Source organism: Heterodontus francisci, chromosome 13, assembly GCF_036365525.1.
Source record: "Heterodontus francisci isolate sHetFra1 chromosome 13, sHetFra1.hap1, whole genome shotgun sequence".
Classification (NCBI taxonomy): Eukaryota; Metazoa; Chordata; class Chondrichthyes; order Heterodontiformes; family Heterodontidae; genus Heterodontus; species Heterodontus francisci.
In genome coordinates, this window is record NC_090383.1 from 36,051,571 (window position 1) to 36,076,365 (window position 24,795).

The 24,795-nt window shown below is 41.5% G+C and overlaps 1 protein-coding gene across 6 annotated transcripts in view; it reads left to right on the forward strand.

Moving 5' to 3' along the window:
* The window catches only part of LOC137376336 (unconventional myosin-VI-like), a 344,835-nt gene that overhangs the window by 159,689 nt on the left and 160,351 nt on the right, over nucleotides 1–24,795 (forward strand). The window lies entirely within an intron of this gene.

A 24,795-nucleotide genomic window follows, 5' to 3' on the forward strand; every position in this document is an offset into this window, starting at 1 on the left:
CATGTGTTGATAATAGAAAATTAACATTGAACACTTATTTATGAGTGATATGAGCATACTGCTCTATTGCAGCAAGAGCTGGGCCACCTACAGCAGGCATGAGAGAAAAGACTAAACTCTTCCTGCAATTCCTGTTTTGGTCATATTCTAAATATCAAGTGGAAACAAAGTTTTTGCCACTCAAGTACTTGAAGCTAAGTTACGAAGTCTAATAACCTTTCTCAAACACAGACACTTCTGGTAGCCTAGTAATTTATATTGGATGAAAGAGGAATATTCCAAAGAGTCTCTTGTTCGGAGAGCTTACAGATGTTTCAAGGCCGCTGTGCTAGCCTAGATTCTATTTTGAAGATGTTTGAAAGCGGGGCTCAAACATTTAACATCGATGACACAACTCGAAGATATGGCTAACAGTTGTCTACCTTCGAGGGCTGAGCTACATCGGGGAGCCCAAGAGGCTGGAGAGAAATGATTGAAAGAGAGGAAAGCATGTCGGGTTTCACATATTAATATTGCATGGGCTGCTTCATCTGACCCTAGTTTATGACTGCTGCATCTGTGGTGAAGACTGTCACTTGAAAATTGGACTCTTCAGCCTCTCACGCTCTTGCAGCAAGCAAAGTAACAACTGCTTTGATGCTTATACCATCATTTTTTGAGACAGATGGTTGTGGCATTCAAAAATTGACAAAATATAACTCCGGTAAATGTTATCACTTTGTGGCTGATAAAAGCAGGCTACAGATAACTTCCACTGATACAGTTCTATGTGTGACATTTTAAAGGGTCGGGCAAACCACTTTCTGTCTTGGAGCACAAAATGTGAGCGTTCCACTGCTGTTAACTTACTATTTCCTCTGCTTCTCGTGTTCCTCCTCCTTTTCATATTCAGCTCTAAAGGTGTGGGGAAAGGAAAGGGTGTGTAGCCTACAATTATGCTTGCTTACAAATCAGCTCCAAACACTCTTCTCAACCTGCTTTCCCAGTAAAGGGATCCATGACACACTAGCCATTGACCCATTCAGGGTGATTTAAAACAAAGCCCTGCCAGAATTATGAAAACAGGAGTGCCAGCCTTGGTTCAGTGCTGCCACTCTACTTTTCTGAATCAGGGGTGTGTGGTTTCATATCCCACTCTGGGATTTGAGTGCTGAGTTTAGGCTGACACATGAAGGAATGCTGAATTGTTAGAGGTTCCATCATTCTGATGCTCTCAAGAAAGCATTAAAGATTCATGGCACTATTCCCTCAATATCCTAACTAATAATTTTTTAATTAATATCAAAAACATATTGCTTGGCCATTGCTATTTAAGGCTCTTGCATTAACCTACACAACATTGATTCCTTGGCTAAAAGCACTTTGGGGTATCCTGAGGACATGAAATGTACTATATAACTGGAAGTGTTTGGTTGGTAAGTCCATCCTGAGTTGAGGGCTATGCCACAAAAGCTCCTGTTAATGTTTTATGTATGAGCTGAAATGAATCAGCTAAAGAATTAAGTAAATTTCATTGGATGGACATGTAAAAGGATGATTTTAATGAATTATATTCCTTTGGGGTTTTGTACCAGTGCAGCTGCAGGCAACATGAGTACGAATTAGCTGATTGCTATGTGAATATGGTTTAAGAATGTTTATAGAAGGAAAATCCAATTGAAATTAATTCTCAAAGGAAAAGGTTTCATTATTTGGAATATGACATCTCCCTGAAATCTGAATAATCAAATCTCAAATAGTGTGAAAGTTAACATTTGCTTCTGCTTGATTGAGGGGAGAAAATCTACTTGGCTCTTGGTTTATATTTGTTACAAATAAGCTATTCAGGGGCAAGATCAGTTCTATACAGGTTTCTTGATTCCGAAGAGAGCAGCAGCAGTGCAATTGGTCTATTGCTCGTGCAGGTACACGCAATTTTAGAAAGCCTCATGATAGATATTTAGCTAATTTTCCAAGTTGGCTTCTAAGTAGTTTTCAGTATATTATTGCAAATTGCCAGGTATGCTTTGCTATTTGCTGTAAAATTTCTAGAAAATGAAACCTTTAAAATATTTTAATAATGGCCATTTTAGTTATAGAATAGGCATTGCAATGGAATATAAGTTGTTTACTGTCCAAGGAGAACTAAGATAATTCACAGGTGACTTTACTGTGTTAAAATATCTGACTCCCTCCTGAGGATTGCTCATATTGCTTAGCATTACACTCACAGCACTTGTTTTTCTTTTTAAACAGCCACCCGCTGTTGTTTTTAATGCTGTTGACTACATACTACGTTTTATAAGCAAATCCTTTGGTACATTTCTGAGACACAACAGTTCAGACATCCCCCATCACCTTTCTCATACATGGATTGGGATTGCAGTTTCCATAAGTCAATTGAGTCTTTAACAAATTGAAAGCTAACTCTCTCTACTGGGTATTTCCAGCATTTTCTGTTCTTTATTTCAGATTGCCAGCATCTGTAGTATTTTGCTTTTGTCTCTGTGCTAGGTATCAGTAAGCATAACCTGGACATAAGAATTAATGCAGAAATATGCTAAATTGCTTCATGGCAAGTACAGTGTATGCTGAGCACAGTTTTGCATTATCTCAGATCTCTGTGTACAGGCTGAACACCTTGTTTAGATATATTTACAGATAAAATTTGTTACGACCAAGGCGGGAACAACACACTGTCTATTTAGTCCCATCACTCCACAAGTCACAGCATATTATTGAAGTTTTCCCACCCAACTGGAAAATAGCCAAATTAAATCCTCTAGTAACTCCCAGAATAAAACAGACCAAACCAGGTATCTTTAAACACCAACAAATTTACTATTTATTAAACACTAAAATCTTAAACACTATTAAGATAAACCTATGTCTAAAGACCTTATAATTTCTTTTAACCTAACACCCCCATTCTCTCTCTCTCTCTCTCTCACACACTGTCACACACGCAGGCACTCACATCAACCGTTAACTGGTTTGTGAAAAGAATGATGTTTTAAAAATTAGCTGTTTCTTAGGGCGGCACAGTGGCGCAGTGGTTAGCACCGCAGCCTCACAGCTCCAGGGACCCGGGTTCGATTCGGGGTACTGCCTGTGTGGAGTTTGCAAGTTCTCCCTGTGTCTGCGTGGGTTTCCTCCGGGTGCTCCGGTTTCCTCCCACATGCCAAAGACTTGCAGGTTGATAGGTTAATTGGCCATTATAAATTACCCCTAGTATAGGTAGGTGGTAGGGAAATATATAGGGACAGGTGGGGATGTGGTAGGAATATGGGATTAGTGTAGGATTAGTATAAATGGGTGGTTGATGGTCGGCACAGACTCGGTGGGCCGAAGGGCCTGTTTCAGTGCTGTATCTCTAAACTAAGAATAAATGAATAACTGGGTTGTTGGTCTTTGTAGGCTACGTTCCTGATGGGTGAGGTATCCTAGTGTAAAAATATTAAATGCTGATCGAAGTTTCCACACAGATTTGATGAAACAGTCCTTCAATCGATAGGTATTCAAACACTTCGACTGCAGCAGGCGTCACACAGTTCTTTCAATGATGAGCACACTAATAGGTCTACTTGAAGTTTTAAAAATTGGCAGTCTCTCAGCCGAACCTTTACTGCGAATTCCAGAAAACACAATCAGTCAAGAGAGAGTCAATCTTGAAGCAAAGTCTCCGAGATTGGAAGTCAAGAAAGAATTTTGCTACCTCCAGCAATACAAATGATCTCTTCAAAGGGTTTTTTTCCTCCTTAAGCAATTAACACGGCCTGTAGCTCATTGTAAAATTTCTGCTGAGAGAAATAACTCTTTTTTTTCTAGTAAGCATGCTTCACTGGTGTCTGTCTAAACTGATTTTTACACATGGTTAAATTTAAACATTATACCATGTGACCTCCTCACCCTCCTGCTGTTGCCTAGGTAACACATGCAGCTGTGGCACACTTCTCTCTGTCTTAAAGGCACACTGTTTTAATCTGAGGAAAAAATAAATACTTTTCAGTGCCAAATTATGTATTGATGCATAAAAGCACAAGATACTGGAAAAAATAACAATTGCCAAATTTATCTAATGTATTTATTGGTTTGACTGTTTAAAACAATATAGTCAGTCCAATGTGCTTGCAGTTCTTTAAACAAGATTTGCAGTGTTAATCAGATTGGCTATGTCAGATAATTGCTCACTATTCCACCGGCTGAATACAAGTCTGAAGACCATAAGAGGGTCTCTAGGTTATATACATTTAATGTAAAAACACTCCTTTTGAAGATTATTCTTAACAAGCCATGAGCAAGTATCGAGCAGTAAACATTGTGTTAATAATATATCTTGTCTTTGTGTTCACACCTCCCCAGTTAGACTTGTCCACCTTTTATAGGAGAATGTTGCATCTTGAGACAACTATTAGCAAGAGAAATTCACATGGACCAGCAATGAATCCAAACAATGGATTATGCTCTATGTAGCCTGGCCGTAACTGAAGCCAGGACCCATTTAGCACAGATACTTTCCATTCAATATAATAATGAGGTCTAACTTCATGCAGCCAGCTATTGGTCATCTAGTCTAACTTAGCCACATGACTCTCCCAGTGACACCATTTTTTAAAAATTGGATTTTCCCAGATTACCTAAAAATCCCAAAATAAGTATAGAAATTCACATTGCCGCTGCAAGTGTATGATATTTTATAAACAATGTTTTTGTTATTTGGTGCAGAGTTGTGTAGGCTGATGTGAATGGAGTTCCTTATCTTTGAGAGGTTATCAGGTGCAATATTCATAGGTCATAATTCGGTTTGTTCATTTATAAACTGCCAATGCACAATTCAGTCAGATATACATTTGAACACAGCCCCTTGAATGCTGTTGTTTCCAAGATTCATTAAGTAATGCTGAATATTAAGTCTAGTTGTGTTGAATGCAGGTGCAATCGATTTTGAAATGATTTTGCCAGAATGACATCACAAAAAACATAAATGTTCTACAAGAATCCACAGCCACTGGACGAACTGTAATCAAAATAGAGTTCATTGCCTTTAAAGTTAGTCACTTAGATCGTAAGAGGATCTTAAACGTCATCATCGAGAGCAGCGTTTTTCAACAACAACACATGGTCGTTACTCTTCTAAACATTTTGACCGTCTTATTGTTTTCTTAGTGATCATGCCTTACATTGCTCTAGAATGTACATTCCTTTGCCTGTCTTCAGTCTATCCTTGGAAAGTGTCATCTGTTTGAGGCATTACTGAAAGCAGCATTTTGGTACCTAAGGATACTTTGTAAATAACAACACAGATTTAAACAAAAGTTCTGTCCATTGTCGCAAAATTCCATGGGACATTTAGGCTCAATCAGTTTAATCATCTCAAACAAAAACAGAAAATGCTGGAAATACACAGCAGGTCTGGCAGCATCTGTAGAGGGAGAAACAGTCAACATTTCAAGTTGATGACCCTTCAGAACTGGTATAAGTTAGAAATGTAATATGTTTTAAGTTGGTCAAATGGTGGGAGAGGAGAACAAAAGGGAAGGTCTGTGATAGGATGGAAGACAGGAGATATATGACAAAACAGTTGGTAGTGCAGAGCCAAAGGGAGGGTAATTATCTCAAGTCCTGAGTTTGTATCTCGAGCAGGAAGTGAAGGCTGAAAAAGTTTTTATTTCAAAGGCTTAATGTACTCAATTAGATTAAAAGAAAACGCGCAGTTTGCCGATTTCAACCAAAACACGGTCTGCCTTGAAATAAGCAATTCAAACTTTGGAACACCACTCATTCTTTTTCTTTTCCTCCTCCCCACCCCACTAGCAAGGAAGCTCATTAGGGGTTTTTGTACATCACAAAGCTGTGTAAAATGACCTTGCGTGATAAACGGTTTGCATTTTAATCTTGCTCTTTTGTTAATAATGATAATGTTATCTATTTGTAAGGTGACATTCCTCCAACCTAGAAACTTTGCATTTTTGCAACCTGATTTTGAGCATACCCTGAATGTACTCTAAAATACACTATGCACACTTGGACTATCTGTAATTCCCACACTTTTATAGCAAGTTCTTTGTCAGTCATAAGTAAAGAAAGAACTTGAATTTATGTAGTGCATTTCATGCTGTCTGGATGTCCCCACTGTTCCGCAAGGCTCAATACTGGGTCCCTTGCTGTTCATGGTATAGAGAAGGATTTAGGCTTAAATGTAGGGGGCATAATTAAGAAGGTTGCAGATGATATGAAAATTGTGATTGATTGTGAGGAATCAGTGGACTGGTCAGGTGGACAGAAAAGTGGCAAATGGCATTCCATCCAGAGAAGTGTGAGGTAATGCATTTGAAGAGAACAAAACAGGCAAGGGAATATAAAATAAATGGTAGGTTTCTGGGAAGTGTAGAAGAACAAAGGAACCTTGACATGTATGTCTGCAGAAGCCTGCAAGATAGGTAGATAAAAGTAGTCAAGAAAGCATACGGGATACTTTCCTTTAGTGACTGAGGCCTAGAGTACAAGAGCAGGGAGGTTATGCCAAAACTACTTAAAACACTAGTTAGACTGCAGCTGGAGTACTGCATACAGTTCTGAGCATTGCACTACAGGAAGAATGTGATTGTACTAGAGAGGGAACAGAAGAGGTTTATGAGGATGTTGCCAGGCATGGAGAATTTTAGCTATGAGGAAAAATTGAATAAGGTGGTGGTGTTTTCTTTGGAGGGCAGATTTAATAGAGGTGTATAAAACCGAGGGGCCTCGATAGACTTATTTTTGCTCGCAGTCAATAACCGAGGGTATAGATTTAAAGTAATGAGTAGATGGATTAGAGGGGAGCTGAGAAATTTCTTTCACCCAGTCGGTGGTGGGGATCTGGAACCTATTGCTTGAAAGGGTGGGAGGGGCAAAATCCCTTCTCACGTTTAAAAGAACACTTGGATGGACCAAGAGTTGCAAGGTGGGATTAGACTGGATAGTTCTCTTTCGGCAGGGATGGACATAATGGACTGATGGCCTCCTCCTGTGCTGTAAAATTTTCTCTGCTTCTGTTTCTATGCTCTTCGGTGGGCTGAAGGGCCTGTTTCAGTGCTGTATCTCTCTATGATTCTATGACTCTCTAAATCCCTGGTGTTAAAAGTACTTTGGAAATGTAGTCACTATAATTTGGATGCAGTGGGCATTCTACATCTGACTAAAATGACAATAATGTCTGCGATAGCCCATTAGTGTAATCCTTGGTCCACAGTAGATCCGAGTCCACCAGCCACTAGAAATGCACTCATGGGAAATACTTGTACTTCGGCCCTTAAGATAACTTGCCGGTATCCTTTGGTCAGATTAGGAATCTCAAAAGCATTGCTTTTTGTTAAGACTGAGGCGGGAGCAATGCACGGTCAATTCAGTCCCACCACTCCACAGGTCGCAGCATACTATTAAAGTTTTCCCACCTAACCGGAAAAAAGCCAAATTAAATACTTTAGTAACCCCCAGAATAAAACAGACCAAACCAGGTATCTTTAGTCAGCAACAAATTAATTATTTATTAATAACCTAAATCTTAAACACTTTTAAGATAAACCTATGTCTAAAGACCTTATGACAAACAAAGAACAGTACAGCACAGGAACAGGCCATTGGGCCCTCCAAGCCTGCGCTGATCTTGATGCCTGCCTAAACTAAAACCTCCTGCACTTCCGGGGACCTTATCCCTCTATTCCCATCCTATTCATGTATTTGTGTACTGGCTAACACTCCACTAACTCTGCAGCCACTTCTTTTAAAACCCTTGGATGTAGGCCATCAGGTCCTGGCAACTTGTCTGCCTTTAGTCCCATCAGTTTGTCCAGCACCTTTTCCCTCATGATAGAGATTGTTACAAGTTCCTCCCTCCCATTTACACCTTGCTTATCTATTATTGTCGGGATGTTTATAATGTCCTCCACCATGAAGACGGATGCAAAATATTGGTTTAAATCATCTTATATAACTTATTTATTCTAAATCCCCCATTCACACACATACATTCAAAAATCAACTGTTAATCAATTTTTAAAATGGTTTAAAAATTAGCTGTTTCTTAATAAATAAATAACTGTGTTGTAAGAACATAAGAAATAGGAGCAGGAATAGGCCATTCAGCCCCTCAAGGCCTGCCCTGCCATTCAATAAGATCATGGCTGATCTGTCCCAGGCCTCAACTCCTCTTTTGGGCCTGCTCCGCATACCCCTCGACTCCCCATGATTTCAAAAATCTATCAACCTCCTCCTTAAATACATTTAGTGACCTAGCCTCCACAACTCTCTGAGGTAGAGAATTCCAGAGATTCACTACCCTCTGAGAGAAGAAATTCCTTCGCATATCAGTTTTAAATGTGTGCCCCCTTATTCTGTAACTATGTCCCCTAGTTCGAGATTCCCCCACCAGTGGAAACATATTCTCAACATCTGCCCTGTCAAGCCCCCTTAAAATCTTATGTTGCAATCAGATCACCTCTCATTCTTCTTCAATGAATAAAGGCCTAATCTGTTTAGTTGTTCTTGATAAGACAACCCCTTCATCCCAGGAATCAGCCTAGTGAACCTTTTCTGAACTGCCTCCAATGCTAGTATATCCTTCTTTAAATACAGGGACCAAAATTGCAGGCAGTACTCCAGATGTGGCCTCACCAACACCCTGTACAGTTGTAACAAGACTACCCTATTTTTAAACTCCAACCCCCTCGCAACAAAGGCCAAAATTCCATTTGCCTTCCTAATTACTTGCTGCACCTGCGTGCTAACGATTTGTTTCATGTACAAGAATACCCAGATCCCTCTGTACTGCAGTATTTTGTAGTCTTTCTCCATCTAAATAATAGTCTGCCTTTTTATTCGTCCTGCCAAAGTGCATGACCTCACACTTTCCCACATGAAACTCCATCTGCCAAGTTTTTGCCCACTCACTTAACCTATCGATATCACTTTGTAGATTCTTTGTGTCCTCATTACATAATGCCTTCCCACCTATTTTTGTATCATCAGCAAATTTGGGTGCACTATACTCTGTCCCTTCCTCCAAGTCATGAATATAGATAGTAAATAGTTGAGGCCCTAGGACTGATCCTTGTGGCACCCCCAGTAGTTACAGCTTTCCAACCTGAAAAAGACCCATTGATCCCAACTCTCTGTCTTCTGTGTGATAGCCAGTCCTCAATCCATGCCAACACATTACTCCCAATACCCTAAGCTCTTATTTTGTGCAATAATCTTTTATGTGGCACCTTATCGAATGCCTTCTGAAAATCCAAATACACTACATCTACCGGTTCCCCTTTATCCACTCTGCTTGTTATATCTTCAAAAAACTTTAACAAATTTGTCAAACATGATTTCCCTTTCATAAAACCATGTTGACTATGTTTGCTTGCATTATGTTTTTCTAAATGTCCTGCTATTTCTTCCTTAATAATGGACTCTGGCATTTTCCCAATGACAGATGTTAAGCTAACTGGTCTATAGTTTCCTGCTTTCTGTCTCCCTCCTTTCTTGAATAGGAGCGTCACATTAGCAGTTTGCCAATCAACTGGTACCCTACTGGAATCCATTGAGTTTTGGTATATTATGACCAATGCCTCCACTAACTCTGCAGCCACTTCTTTTAAAACCCTTGGATGTAGGCCATCAGGTCCTGGCGACTTGTTTGCCTTTAGTCCCATCAGTTTGTCCAGCACCTTTTCCCTCATGATAGAGATTGTTACAATGTCCTCCACCATGAAGACATGCAAAATATTGGTTTAAATTATCTGCCATCTCCCTGTTCCCTGTTATTAATTCCCCAGTCTCATCCTGTAAGGATCCCACACTTACTTTAGCTACTTTCTTCCTTTTTATATACCCGTAGAAGCTCTTACTGTTTGTTTTTTTTATTTCTTGCCAATTTACTCTCAATCAATTTTCTCCCTCTTTACTAGTCTTTTAGTCATCTGCCGGTTTCTAAAAAACATTCCCAATCCTCTGGTCTACCACTAGCTTTTGCCGATTTGTACGCCTTTGTTATTGATTTGATACTCTCCTTAGCTTCCTTTGTTATCCACGGGTGGTTCATCATTCTCAGCAAGTCCTTCCTTCTGACCGGAGTAAATGTTTGTTGAGTGTTATGAAATATCTGCTTAAAAGTCTGCCACTGCTCATCTACTGACTTTCCCTGTAGTCTATTTTCCCAGACCGCTTTAGACAACTCTTTCTTCATACCTCTGTAATCGCCCTTGTTTAAGTTGAAGACACTAGTTTGAGACCCAAGTTGCTCACCCTCAAACTGAAATTGAAATTCTACCATGTTATGATCGCTTCCCACTACAGGATCCTTAACTACGATATCTCTTATTAATCCTACGTATTACCAAATCTAAAATAGCCTGTTCCTGGGTAGGTTCTGCAACGTATTGTTCTAAGAAACAATCCCTGATGCACTCTACAAATTCATCTTCCATGCTACCCTAGCCAGTTTGATTTGTCCAGTCTATATGCAGATTAAAATCACCCATGATAATTGCAGTGCCCTTCTTACATGCCTCCATTATTTCCTGATTATATTTTGTCCTACAGAGAGGCAACTCCTCGGGGGCCGATAGACCACTCCCACCCTTGACCTCTTTCCCTTTCTATTCCTTATTTCCAACCAAACTGATTCTACATCCCGATCAGTTACATCTATGTCATTACTCACAACTGCACTGATCCCTTCCTTTAATAACAAAGCTACCCCACCTCCTTTTCCTTTCTGCCTGTTCTTCCAGAACATCGAATATCCTTGAACATTGAGTTTCCAGTCCTGGTCATCCTGTAACCACGTCTCTGTGATAGTTATCAAATCATATTCATTTGTTTCTATCTGTGCCGTCAACTCATCTATCTTGTTACAAATGCTACGTGCATTCAGATAAAGAGCCTTAAGCTTTGACGTTTTATCATTTTTACCTACTCTGGCTCTAATTTCTGCTGTACTCTTAGGCGTGTATTCTCTGTCCCTTCCTATCACACCCTGATTGATGTATGCCCCTTCACTACCCTGCACCTCCGCGCTCTCGTTATTTATTGACTTTTTAAATTTCTTTTCAATTGATTTCCCCCCCCCCACTATTTAGTTTAAAGCCTTATGTACAACCCTAGATTTAAAATTTGCCAGGACACTGGTCCTAGCATGGTTCAAGTGAAGCCCATCCCAACAGAGCAGCTCTCTCTTTCCCTAGTACTGGTGCCAGTGTCCCATGAATCGGAACCCATTCCTCCCACACCAATCTTTGAGCCACGCATTTACACCTCTTATCTTATTTACCCTATACCACTTTGCACGTGGCTCAGGTAGTGATCTGGAGATTATTACCTTTGTGGTTCTGCTTTTTAATTTAGCCCTGAGCTGCTCATAGTCACTCAGCAGTACCTCTTTCCTAGTCCTACCTATGTCATTGGTACCTACGTGGACCACGACAACTGGATCTTTTCCCTCCCACTCCCAGTTCCCCTCCAGCCCAGAACAGATGTCCTTAACCTTGGTGCCAGGTAGGCAACACAGCCTTCAGGACTCTCTATCTTTGCTTCAGAGAACAGTATCTGTTCCCCTACAACTACATTTCTCTTTTCTCCCCTCACTTGAATGGCGCTTTGAACCATGGTGCTGTGATCAGTTCAGTCATCCTCCCTGCAGTCTGTGCTCTCGTCCACACTGGGAGCAAGAACCTCGTACCTATTGGATAAGGGCACTGGCTGAGGCTCTTCCAAAGCTAAATTCTGGATCCCCATACCTGCCTCACTCACAGTCACACCCTCCTGTCCCTGACCACGACCCAGATTGGATGTAATTAACCTAAGGGGTGTGACTGTCTCCTGAAACATAGTGTCCAGGTAACACTCCCCCTCCCTGATGTGTCGCAGTGTCCGCAGCTCAGACTCCAGCTCATCCGCTCTGAGCCGAAGTTCCTTGAGCAGCCAACACTTGCTGCAGATGTCGTCACCATGGATCGCACCAGCGTCCACTAGCTCCTACGTACGACAGCTGCAACACATCGCCAGCCTAGCCATCTCTATTCTATTATATTAATTAATTTGGACCTCAGTATTTTACAAAAAAAAAGAATTATTTAAGTGTACTCTTAACCTGTAATGTCGTCTCCTGATTTAAATCACTTGGTCAAAACAAAAAGAGACATGGAAGAAATATCCACCAATCACTTACCAGCTCTCCTGTAATGTCACTCTTAGATTTTGGTTGGTCAAACAAGTCCACTAAACAGAGCGCTCTCTCCGCCGCCGCTGCTTCTGGTCTCAGGTCTCGGCTCTTTATCTCCCGGCTCCTCTCACCTGATCCCGCTCTCGCTGCCGCCACCACTGCTTCTGGTCTCAGGTCTCGGCTCTTTATCTCCCGGCTCCTCTTGCCTGTTCCCGCTCTCGCTGCCGCTGCTGCTTCTGGTATCGGCCCTCGGGTCTTTATCTCCCAGCTCCTCTCACCTGATCCCGCTCTCGCCGCCGCCACCACTGCTTCTGATCTCTGGTCTCTGCTCTTTATCTCCCTGCTCCTCTCACCCATTTCCGCTGTCACCGCCGCTGCTGCTTAGTCTTACTAAGACGTCTTACTAAGTCTTAGTGGGTTACATACCCGATGGATGAGGTATCCTTGTGTAAAAAAAATAATCAAATGTCACTTGAAGTCTCCACGCCGATTTGATGAACAATCGTTACTTGATAGGCATTCAAAGCACTTCGGCTGCAGCAGGCGTCACACAGTCCTTTCAACAAGGAGTACAACAATAGGTCTATTATTTGGATTCTAAAATTGGTAGATTTCAATCATAACTTCACTGCAAGTTCCAGAAAACAAAATCATTCAAGAGAGAGTCAATCTTGAAGCAAAGACTTAAATTGGAAGTCAAGAAAAGCAATTTTTGCCACCTCCAGTAATGCAGATGTTCTCTTCAAAAGGGTTTTTTTTCCTGCTTAGGCAATTAACACAACCTGTGGCTCATTGTAGAATTTCTGCTGAGAGAATTCTCTTCCTTCAAGGCAGGCATGCTTCGCTGGTGTCTCGCTCCAGTTCAAACCGGTTCAAGCTGATTTTTACGCACAATTAAAAGCTACAGTACACCATGTGACCTCTCCACTCTCCTGCTGTGGTCTCGGGAATAGGTGCACCTCTGGCACACTGTTCTCAGTTTTAAAGGCACACTTTTTGAAACAGAGGAGAAAAAATAGTTCCGTCACACCTCTGCATCTGGCAAAATGAAACACTGTTCTTAAAATGCATATCATTACAATGCAAAAAAAAAAATAGAAACTGGGAAAAAAATACGAACATTTTTTCACATTTATGCACCCATTCACTCTACTGATAATTTATAGAGTTTTCTTCGTACCATCGCCATCTATATTACTTTAACATGGTTAAACATGGATCGTGTTTTTGGGATCCTTAAGGGGGAGGGGGAGCAGCCCCAAGTCGTGGTCCACATAGGCACCAATGACATAGGTAGGAAGAGAGATGGGGATTTAAGACAGAAATTCAGGGAGCTAGGGTGGAAGCTTAGAGCGAGAACAAACAGAGTTGTTATCTCTGGGTTGTTGCCCGTGCCACGTGATAGCGAAGCGAGGAATAGGGAGAGAGAGGAGTTGAACACGTGGCTGCAGGGATGGTGCAGGAGGGAGGGTTTTGGTTTGCTGGATAACTGGGGCTCTTTCTGGGGTAGGTGGGACCTCTACAAACAGGATGGTCTTCACCTGAACCAGAGGGGTACCAATATCCTGGGGGGGGAGATTTGCTAGTGCTCTTCGGCGGGGTTTAAACTAATTCAGCAGGGGGATGGGAACCTAAATTGCAGTTCCAGTGTACAGGATGTTGAGAGTAGTGAGGTCAGGGATAAGGTTACAAGGACGCAAGAGGGCACTGGCATGCAAGAACCTGGTTTAAAGTGTGTCTACTTCAACGCCAGGAGCATCCGGAATAAGGTGGGTGAGCTTGCAGCATGGGTTGGTACCTGGGATCTCGATGTAGTGGCCATTTTGGAGACATGGGTAGAGCAGGGGCAGGAATGGATGTTGCAGGTTCCGGGATTTAGATGTTTCAGTAAGAACAGAGAAGATGGTAAAAGAGGGGGGGGTGTGGCATTGTTAATCAAGGAGAGTATTACAGCGACAGAAAGGACGTTTGAGGACTCGTCTACTGAGGTAGTATGGGCCGAGGTTAGAAACAGGAGAGGTGAGGTCACCCTGATGGGAGTCTTTTATAGACCTCCAAATAGTTCCAGAGATGTAGAGGAAAGGATAGCGAAGATGATTCTCGACAGGGGCGAGAGTAACAGGGTAGTTGTTATGGGGGACTTTAACTTTCCAAATATCGACTGGAAATACTATAGTTCGAGTACTTTAGATGGGTCAGTTTTTGTCCAGTGTGTGCAGGAGGGTTTTCTGACACAGTATGTAGACAGGCCAACCAGGGGCGATGCCACATTGGATTTGGTACTGGGTAATGAACCCGGCCAGGTGTTAGATTTAGATGTAGGTGAGCACTTTGGTGATAGTGATCACAATTCGGTTAGGTTTACCTTAGTGATGGGCAGGGACAGGTATATTCTGCAGGGCAAGAATTATAGCTGGGGGAAAGGAAATTATGATGCGATTAGGCAAGATTTAGGATGCGTAGGATGGGGAAGGAAACTGCAGGGGATGGGAACAATCGAAATGTGGAGCTTATTCAAAGAGCAGCTACTGCGTGTCCTTGATAAGTATGTACCTGTCAGGCAGGGAGGAAGTTGTCGAGCGAGGGAGCCGTGGTTTACTAAAGAATTGAAGCGCTTGTCAAGAGGAAGAAGAAGGCTTATGTTAGGATGAGATGTGAAGGCTCAGTTAGGGCGCTTGAGAGTTACAAGCTAGCCAGGAAGGATCTAAAGGGAGAGCTAAGAAGAGCAAGGAGAGGACACGAGAAGTCATTGGCGGATAGGATCAGGGAAAACCCTAAGGCTTTCTATAGGTATATCAGGAATAAAAGAATGACTCGAGTTAGATTAGGGCCAATCAAGGATAGTAGTGGGAAGTTGTGTGTGGAATCAGAGGAGATAGGGGAAGTGTTAAATGAATATTTTGCGTCAGTATTTACAGGAGAGAAAGAAAATGTTGTCGAGGAGAATACTGAGATTCAGGCTACTAGGCTAGATGGGATTGAGGTTCACAAGGAGGAGGTGTTATCTATTTTCACACTTTCCAAAATTGATAAGTCCCCTGGGCCAGATGGGAGTTATTCTAGGATTCTCTGGGAAGCTAGGGAGGAGATTGCAGAGCCTTTGTCCTTGATCTTTATGTCGTCATTGTCGACAGGAATAGTGCCGGAAGACTGGAGGATAGCAAATGTTGTCCCCTTGTTCAAGAAGGGGAGTAGAGACAGTCCTAGTAATTATAGACCTGTGAGCCTTACTTCGGTTGTGTGTAAAATGTTGGAAAAGGTTATAAGAGACAGGATGTATAATCATCTTGAAAAGAATAAGTTCATTAGCGATAGTCAGCACGGTTTCGTGATGGGTAGGTCGTGCCTCACAAACCTTATTGAGTTTTTCGAGAAGGTGACCAAACAGGTGGATGAGGGTAAAGCAGTGGATGTGGTGTATATGGATTTCAGTAAGGCGTTTGATAAGGTTTCCCATGGTAGGCTATTGCAGAAAATACGGAAGTATGGGGTTGAAGGTGATTTAGAGCTTTGGATCAGAAATTGGCTAGCTGAAAGAAGACAGAGGGTGGTGGTTGATGGCAAATGTTCATCCTGGAGTTTAGTTACTAGTGGTGTACTGCAAGGATCTGTTTTGGGGCCACTGCTGTTTGTCATTTTTATAAATGACCTGGAAGAGGGTGTAGAAGGGTGGGTTAGTAAATTTGCGGATGACACGAAGGTCGGTGGAGTTGTGGATAGTGCCGAAGGATGTTGTTGGGTACAGAGGGACATAGATAGGCTGCAGAGCTGGGCTGAGAGATGGCAAATGGAGTTTAATGCGTAAAAGTGCGAGGTGATTCACTTCGGAAGGAGTAACAGGAATGCAGAGTACTGGGCTAATGGGAAGATTCTTGGTAGTGTAGATGAACAGAGAGATCTTGGTGTCCAGGTGCATAAATCCCTGAAGGTTGCTACCCAGGTTAATAGGGCTGTTAAGAAGGCATATGGTGTGTTAGCTTTTATTAGTATGGGGATCGAGTTTCGGAGCCACAATGTCATGCTGCAGCTGTACAAAACTCTGGTGAGACCGCACCTGGAGTATTGCGTGCAGTTCTGGTCACCGCATTATAGGAAGGATGTGGAAGCTTTGGAAAGGGTGCAGAGGAGATTTACTAGGATGTTGCCTGGTATGGAGGGAAGGTCTTACGAGGAAAGGCTGAGGGACTTGAGGTTGTTTTCGTTAGAGAGAAGGAGGAGGAGAGGTGACTTAATAGAGACATATAAGATAATCAGAGGGTTAGATAGGGTGGATAGTGAGAGTCTTTTTCCTCGGATAGTGATGGCAAACACGAGGGGACATAGCTTTAAGTTGAGGGGTGATAGATATAGGACAGATGTCAGAGGTAGTTTCTTTACTCAGAGAGTAGTAGGGGCGTGGAACGCCCTGCCTGCAACAGTAGTAGACTCGCCAACTTTAAGGGCATTTAAGTGGTCATTGGATAGACATATGGATGAAAATGGAATAGTGTAGGTCAGATGGTTTCACAGGTCGGCGCAACATCGAGGACCGAAGGGCCTGTGCTGCGCTGAATGTTCTAATTCTAAATTAGTAACAAAGCGTCGGTGATAACATTGTTTTTCCCCGAAATAAGTGACATTTTCAAATGCTAAGACTGTAACAACAAACTCCATCTAAATATTCTAGCATTTCGGTTTTTAAATTTTTCCACAAACATTAATGGGTGTATGGGTCAGTGTATATTAGTGTTTCTTTATAGTCTTGGCAGACATATACTTCGAAATGTTTGAGAGCCAGCAAAAGTCCTAATGTTTCGTTTTCCACAGTGGAATACTTTTTTTGATGGCAATTTAGTTTTCTTGAAAAGTAACCTCCTGGCTTCTCTATGCCCGATTCATCATCCTGCAATAGGACTGCACCAACCCCCAGATCGCTATTTTAAAGGGTTTAGCAAAATTTCGAGCAGCCAACACCGGTTCATTAGTTAAGATTGCCTTTAACTTTTCAAAAACTGCCTGGCATTCATCTGACCATACTACTTTGTTTTTGTTTTCTGGTAGCAAATCGTTTATTGGAGCAACCACAACTAAAATTCTGTACAAGTTTCCTGTAGAAACGGCAGATCCCCAGATTTAGGGATAGGGACCTCCATTAAGGCTTGTACCTTAGCCATTTTTGGCAATACTTGTCCTTAGCCCTCTGTGTTTGAGGTAAGTTACTCTTGCTTTTCCAAATTTGCTTTTTTCCAGATTTATCCCAAAGTCCACTGCTTGTGGTTTTTTCAACAGAACTTTTAGATGGTTTGTGCTCTTGCCAGGTCTTACTGTATATTAGTACATCATCGAGATACACTACACAGCTGGGAACACTGGCTACCCCCTGATTCATTAATCTTTGAAAGGTGGCTGGGGCATTTTTTAGCCCGACCGGCATCACCCAGCATTGATCAAGACAGCCAGGTGTTACAAAAGCTGATATCTCTTTGGCTCGAGGAGTCAAAGGAACTTGCCAGTATTCCTTTAACAAGATTTTGGTAAGAAACCTAGCACTGCCCACTCTGACAATACAGTCTTCTAAACGTGGAATTGGGTAGGAGTCTGCCTTCGTTACCGCATTGACGTTTCTGTAGTCTATACAAAGTTGGGCTGTCTCGTCAGGTTTAGGCATCAAGACCACTGGTGAATTCCAGCTGCTCTGACTCGGCTCAAATAAGCTGCCCTCCAGCATGCATTGGGCCTGTCTGTCTGGACCTAAGCGGCAAAGATGTTGTTTCAAAGGAATGGTTCCCCCTATATCCACATCATGTGTGGCTAAGGTTGTACATCCAGGCTTATCCCTACAAATTCTTTTAAATGTCGTGAAAAGCTTGGTTAGGTCTTCACATTGTTTTTCCTCTATGTGCAAAGGCATGTTGTCCAATTTTCCTAGTCATTCTGTATTTACTAATCTGATAGTCGGAGGTTCAATCTGAGAACTGTCTCTGCCTCCTTCTGCTTCATCCTCACTATCCTTTTCCTTCTCGACAGTCCCGATTACCTGACATACCTGTACTGGCTTCTCCTGCTTGCGATAATATTGCTTTATCATATTAATGTGACTCAACCGGTTTTTCCGGCGATCGGGGGTGTTAATCAAGTAATTTACCGTACCCACTCTTTTGATCATTCTATATGGGCCACTGAACCATGCTTTTAATGGTTCCTCCTGTAACGGTAACAACACCAATACTTCGTGCCCTGGTTGAAAATTGCAGGTTTTTGCATTCTTGTCTGCAATTTTTTTCATATTGGCTTGGGATGCTTTAAGGTGTTCCTGAGCCCCACAAAACTACTTTACGTCCTTTATAAGGCCTCGCCAGTAATAATGTTGGCTTATACATGATTTAGTCTTCCGAATCCCCCGAGGTCCTGCAAAAGGAATGTCATGTGCTAACCATAATAATCCCTGGCGATATTTAGGTGGTTCCATGATCTGTTCAACAACTGTCCAGTCTTCATCCACAGGTCTATGAGGCAGTCTCCATTTCCTCCTCAAAATCCCATCTTCCATATAATAGCCTTCTGGAATGCCTTTCGCCTCAGCTTCTGTCAGAGCCATCTGTGCAATTCGGTTTATCTCTGGATCTGCTTGCTGTGCTGCAATCATAGCAGGTCTGTTCAACATCCCATTTGGTTATCTAAATACCCAAATAAGATTTCAGATACTTGACTATCTGTTTGTGGTACCACTTTTACCTCCAACATTGGAACCTGTTTAGCCATTGCTCGGCTGACTACACACACAAGAAATATTCCTGGAATTTGTTCCTGTAATTGTTCCGTTTCTCTAACTTCACTTGGTTCCTCTGTAATCGTAGGAGAAATTGATACTTTTGATCCAGCCAAATCATTTCCTCGGAGTGGATCACTTCCTCTACTGAAAAACTGTGGACAACTCCTACAGTTAACATCCCAGATATTAAGTCACTCTCTAGGCATACTTTATATAAAGGTATGGGTATATGCTCCCCGCCAATTGCATTAACTAAAACGCTAGCGTTCAAAGCGCTTTCTGGTGGAAACGTTATATCTTTCCCCAGTAAGAGAGTTTGAGTTGCTCCTATATCCCTGAATATAATCGATTTTCCTGCCTCACTTAAAGGGTATGGAGTTACTTTCCCCTAAAACACAAATTCATTCTAACTTTCGGGTATCTTATTCTTAAGCTCAATGCTCACTTTAGGTTTTGTATCTGGTTTTACAGCTGCCGTTAAAGCTATAGCTGGTTGGCTATACTGTCAATTAGTCTTTCCCTCTGCATTAGCTTTGCGTACCCCAACGTGCCTTTTGGGTTTACCTCGCAATTTCCAACATTCTGAACGAAGAAGACCCGTTTTGTGGCAATGAGAGCACTTTGGCTTGCAAACCTCACTTCTATCCTCAGCACCTTCCTTTCTGGCCTGAGGAGGTGTTCCTGGAGCTTTCCCAGCTGTTCCTCCTTGTCTCCGGCTACTTGCCTTCCTTTCACACTCCCACTTTCTATCCTTCTCGGGTCTGTGGGGGTGATGGACAAAAGGTTTTGGCTTATTCACAAACTCAATCGTCAGCAATTTCCGCCTCTTGCCTAGCTTTCAAAACTTTCAGGTTATCTAGAGTTCTGACTACTATAAGAATTGAAGTTTTAAACTCTTCCAAGAGAATCAATTCTCAAAGGTTCTCATTTGTGGTTTCCATCTTTAATTCCTGTATCCAACGGTCAAAATTAATTTGTTTCGCTCCCTCAAATTCTACATACGTCTGCCCAGCCAATCTCCATAAGTTCTGAAACCTCTGATGGTAAGCTTCAGGGACTAACTCATACGCAGTGAGAATAGCCTTTTTTGCCATTTTATAATCTGCAGAAGCCTCTTCAGGAAGCATGGCATAAACTTCATGAGCTCTGCCAATCAACCTGCTTTGCATAAGCAATGTCCAGCTTTACTTCGGCCATTTAATCTGTTTGGCTATTTTTTCAAAAGATATGAGAAATGCCTCTACGTCCCTTTCCTCAAACTCTGGGAAGAGCCTGTATAAATTTAAACAGATTTTGCTGGGTCCTGGGCTGAATTCAGATTCTTCCTGACCCAAATTTTCCCTGGAGTCAAGACCACCCCTTTGTCTCGTTCCATCTCTCAACCTGAATTCCATCTCTTTCTCCCTTTTTTTTTCAAGTTTTCTTAATTCTTTACTAAGCCTCAAGTTTTTTTGTTCCTAATTGAATCCAAGCCAATATCACTACATCACTCTCTTACTACCTTCTTGTTCCTCGTCATCTTCTAATTTTAAATGTTGGGCTATTATGTGAATTATCTGTTTCTTCAGCACATGATTTCAATTCTAATCCCAATTGTGCTGCCAATTCTTTTAGCTTATTCTTCATTAAAGTTATCAAGTCACTGAGAGACACATTCTCCATTCCCAAACACACTGCAGTAACTGCTAATGCCATTCTGATGATGTGGACTGTACCTTATTATACAAGAAACCTGGTTCCTTTTATTTTTCTCTTTCAAGTTATTGCTCCCCTTATAATTAGCGTAATTGATGTTAGATTTGGTTCCCAACAATTGAGCACCTCAATTAATATGATCCCAGATGCAAGAGTAATTGATACAATCCCGGAGAGGAGCATTTAATATGATGCCAGAGGCAAGAACCCAATTTATATGTTATCCCAGAGACGAGCCCCCAATTAATATGATCTCTTTTCCCCCCCCCCACAAGGCGGGAGCAATGCACTGTCAATTCAGTCCCATCACTCCACAGGTTGCAACATATTAAAGTTTTCCCACTTAACCGGAAAACAGACAAATTAATCACTTTAGTAACTCCCAGATTTAAACAGACTAAACCAGATATCTTTAGACAACAACAAATTAACTATTGATTAATAAACTAAATCTTAAACACTATTAAGGTAAATTTATGTCTGAAGACCTTATTACTTATTTATTCCAACTCCCCCATTCTCTCTCACACACATTCAAAAATCAACTGTTAACTGGTTTTAAAAATGATGTTTTAAAAATTAGCTATTTCTTAAGAAATAAATAACTGAGTTGTAAGTCTTTGTGGGTTACATACCTGATGGGTGAGGTATTCTAGTGTAAAAAATACTCAGATGCCACTCAGTCTGCACGTGGATTTGATTAACAGTTTTTACTTGATCGGCATTCAAAGTACTTCAGCTGCAGCAGGCGTCACACAATTCTTTGAACATGGAGTATGACGACAGGTCTATAATTTCGATTTTAAAATTGATAGATTTCAGTCAAAACTTTACTCCAAATTCCAGAAAATACAATCAGTCAAGAGTCAGTCTTGAAGCAAGGACCCTTAGATTGGGAGTAAAGAAAAGGAATTTTTGCTACCTCCAGCAATACAAATGTTCTCTTCAAAAAGATTTTTTTTCCTCCTTAGGCATTTAACACAGCCTGTGGCTCATTGTAGAATTTCTGCTGGGAGAATTCTCTTCCTTCAAGGCAAGCATACTTCGCTGATATCTGTCTCCAGTTTAAACCAGTTGAAGCTGGTTTTCACACACAGTTTAAAAGTTATAGTACACGATGTGACCTTTCCACTTTCCTGCTGTGACCTGGGGAACAGGTGCAGCTGTGGCACACTGTTCTCAGTCTTAAAGGCACACTGTTTCTAAACAGTTGTAAAGGCACACTTTTAAACAGAGGAGAAAATAAAATAGTTCCGTGACACTTTTCTTTCAGAGGATCTACTGTATGCCCAGTTTTGGATGTGCCTCAGCTATGTAGTATTGCATAGTACTTACAGCACAGAAACAGGCTCATCCTAATGTTTATGTTCCACCCAAGCTTCCTTCCACCCTTCTTAATCTAATACCATCAATGGATCCTAATGCTTCTTAATGTGCTTATCTAGTTTCCCCTTAAATGCATCTATGCTAGTCACCTCAACTACTTATGGGAGTGATTTTCACATTCGAACCACTCTCCGATAATATCTACTTTAGATCTATCCTATCAAACCCACGACTTTGTCCTCACCAGTTTACCTGTCACAGATGCATCTGCCCGTGGCAGTGTTGGTAGGAGTGAACACTCCCTAGTTCTTGTGGAGATTAAGTCCCGTCTTCAAACTGAGGCTGCCTTCCAACATGTGGCACTCCCATCATGCTAAATGGTGTAGATTCAGAACAGATCTTGTAACTCAAAACTGGGTATCCATGAGGTGCTATGGACCATCAACAGCAGCGGAATTGTTTTCACCACAATCTGTAATCTCATGGCCCAGTATATCCCTCACTGTATCTTTACTGTCAAGTAGAGGATCAACTCTGGTTCACTGAGGAGTGTAGGAGAGCATGCCAGGCATACCTAAAAATGAGGCGTCAACCTGTTGAAGGCACAACACAGGACTGCATGCATGCTAAACAGCAGAAGCAGCAAATTACAGATGATCCAAAAGCCAATGGATCAGATCAAAATTCTGCAAGTCCTGCCTTACCCAGTCATGAATGGTGGTGGAAATTAAACAACTAATGGGATTGGTGGCGCTATGAACATCCCAACCCTCTGATGGCAGAGACCAGCACATGAATATTTCCAGGCCCTATCATTCTGGCCATATCAGAGTTTTTGGTGTATCCGTGTGCACTCCATGTTTTCTGGAGTATGTTTTCCGAATATGGTTGTCATCCTTCTTACCACACTTTATTGTTGATTTTTTTTTTACTTGAGCCCCTTGAATCACTGACAGTGGACCACATCTTTGATATCTATATAGCAGCTCAAAGGGCAAGATCAGCTAACTTGATATGAACAAGGATTTCCCTGGTCTGAATAGCTAGGTTACACACTGGGCAATGCAATTAGAAACTGAGCCATTGGAATGGAACTTCTTAAATATCATATTACTCTGGACTTATGCGGCAATTGTACAAGCAAAATGACAAATTATGTACTTGCTGCCTTGCCTATCTGATTTAAGCATTATCTCCTCTGAAGTGAACAGAGACCTTTTCCAGTTAAAATAAAAGCAAAATACTGCAGATGCTGGAAATCTAATAAAAACAAGAAATGCTGGAAATACTCAGCAGGTCTGGCAGCATCTGTGGAGAGAGAAGCAGAGTTAACATTTCAGGTCAGTGACCTTTCAGCAGGCCTTATACAATTTTGGTTTTATTTGTGTACAATCTGTGAAGGGCTATATGAAAAATTACTTCCTCTTTGATTTTTACTCTTTCGACTCATAATTTAACATAAAATGTTTGCTGCTGTGAAAGTTACATCGAATGTACAGTGCAGAAATATTCTGTTCAGCCCAACTGATTTATCTTCCACTTGAGTCTGCTCCAGCCTTTCTTCTTACCCCAAGAACATATCTTGCTGTTTCTTTCTCCTTCGCATGCTTTACTAAGTTCACCTTAAAACATGTCTATGCTGTTTACTCAATTACTCCTTGTGGTAGCAAGTTCCACAATCTATCCACTCTCTGGGTAATGGAGTTTCTCCTGAATTCCCTGAGTCCTTTATTGGTGACTCTTATATTTGTGGCTCTTAGTTCTGGTCTTGCCTACAAGTGTAAACATTTTATTAATGTCTACCCTATGAAACCTTTTCATTATCTTAAAGACCTATATCAGGTCAGCTTTATTTATGTGCTTTTTGCTTTTGTTGTGAATTGTGACTCCTAAGTTTGTAATTGATTGATTTACCTCAGTGAGTTGCTAAAGCAAACTTTGTACATTTGTTGACTGGTTGCTGTTAGAGTCTCCCAAGGCTTGGCATAACCGGTTTTATGTCTTTTATAAAGCAAAAAATAAGTGATCTAGAATTGGGTAATTTTGGTTGGGCAATTGCCTGGAAGTTTCATCACATGACCTCCCATCTCCAACTGCCCCACTCCTGACTGACATGCCCATCCTCACAGCAGACCATCTTCCCATGCCAATTGCAAATATACTCACTTTTTGTTGCTTGATTAGATAATTTTTGACTGTCAAACAGAATTTTTCCCCCATTTCAAATATTCTTTATTAATTATAAATGGAATGTTCAAGGAAAATTAGAATGCGCTCTCTGGTTAGCGATTTTTCTCCTGGGTTGTTTGCAGCAGTGTCCTAGGGATTAATCTTTAATTCCTGGAGATTCCAGGACTATCCTGCAATGTTGGCAATCCTATCTCAAATATCAGTTTCTATAATAATCCATGAATAGCAACATAGAATCATAGAATGGTTACAGCACAGAAGGAGGCCATTCGGCAGGTCATGACTGTGCCAGTTCTCTGCAAGAACAGCTCAGCTAGACCAACTCATCCGTCTTCTCCCATAGCCCTGCAGTTTTTTTCTCTTCAGGTGCTTACCCAATTCCCTTTGAAAGCCACAATTGAATTTATCTCCACCACACACACTTGGGCTATGCATTCCAGATCCTAATGACTTGCATTAAAAAAAAAACGTTTTGCCTCATGTCGCCGATGGTTCCTTTGCGATTCACCTTAAATCGGTGTCCTCTGATTCTCGACCCTTCCAACAATGGGAACAACTTTTCTCTATCTATTTTGTCTAGACCACTCATGATTTTAAGCACCTCTATCAAATCTCCTCTCAACCTTCTCTTCTTTAAGGAGAACAACTCCAGCTTCTCCTATCT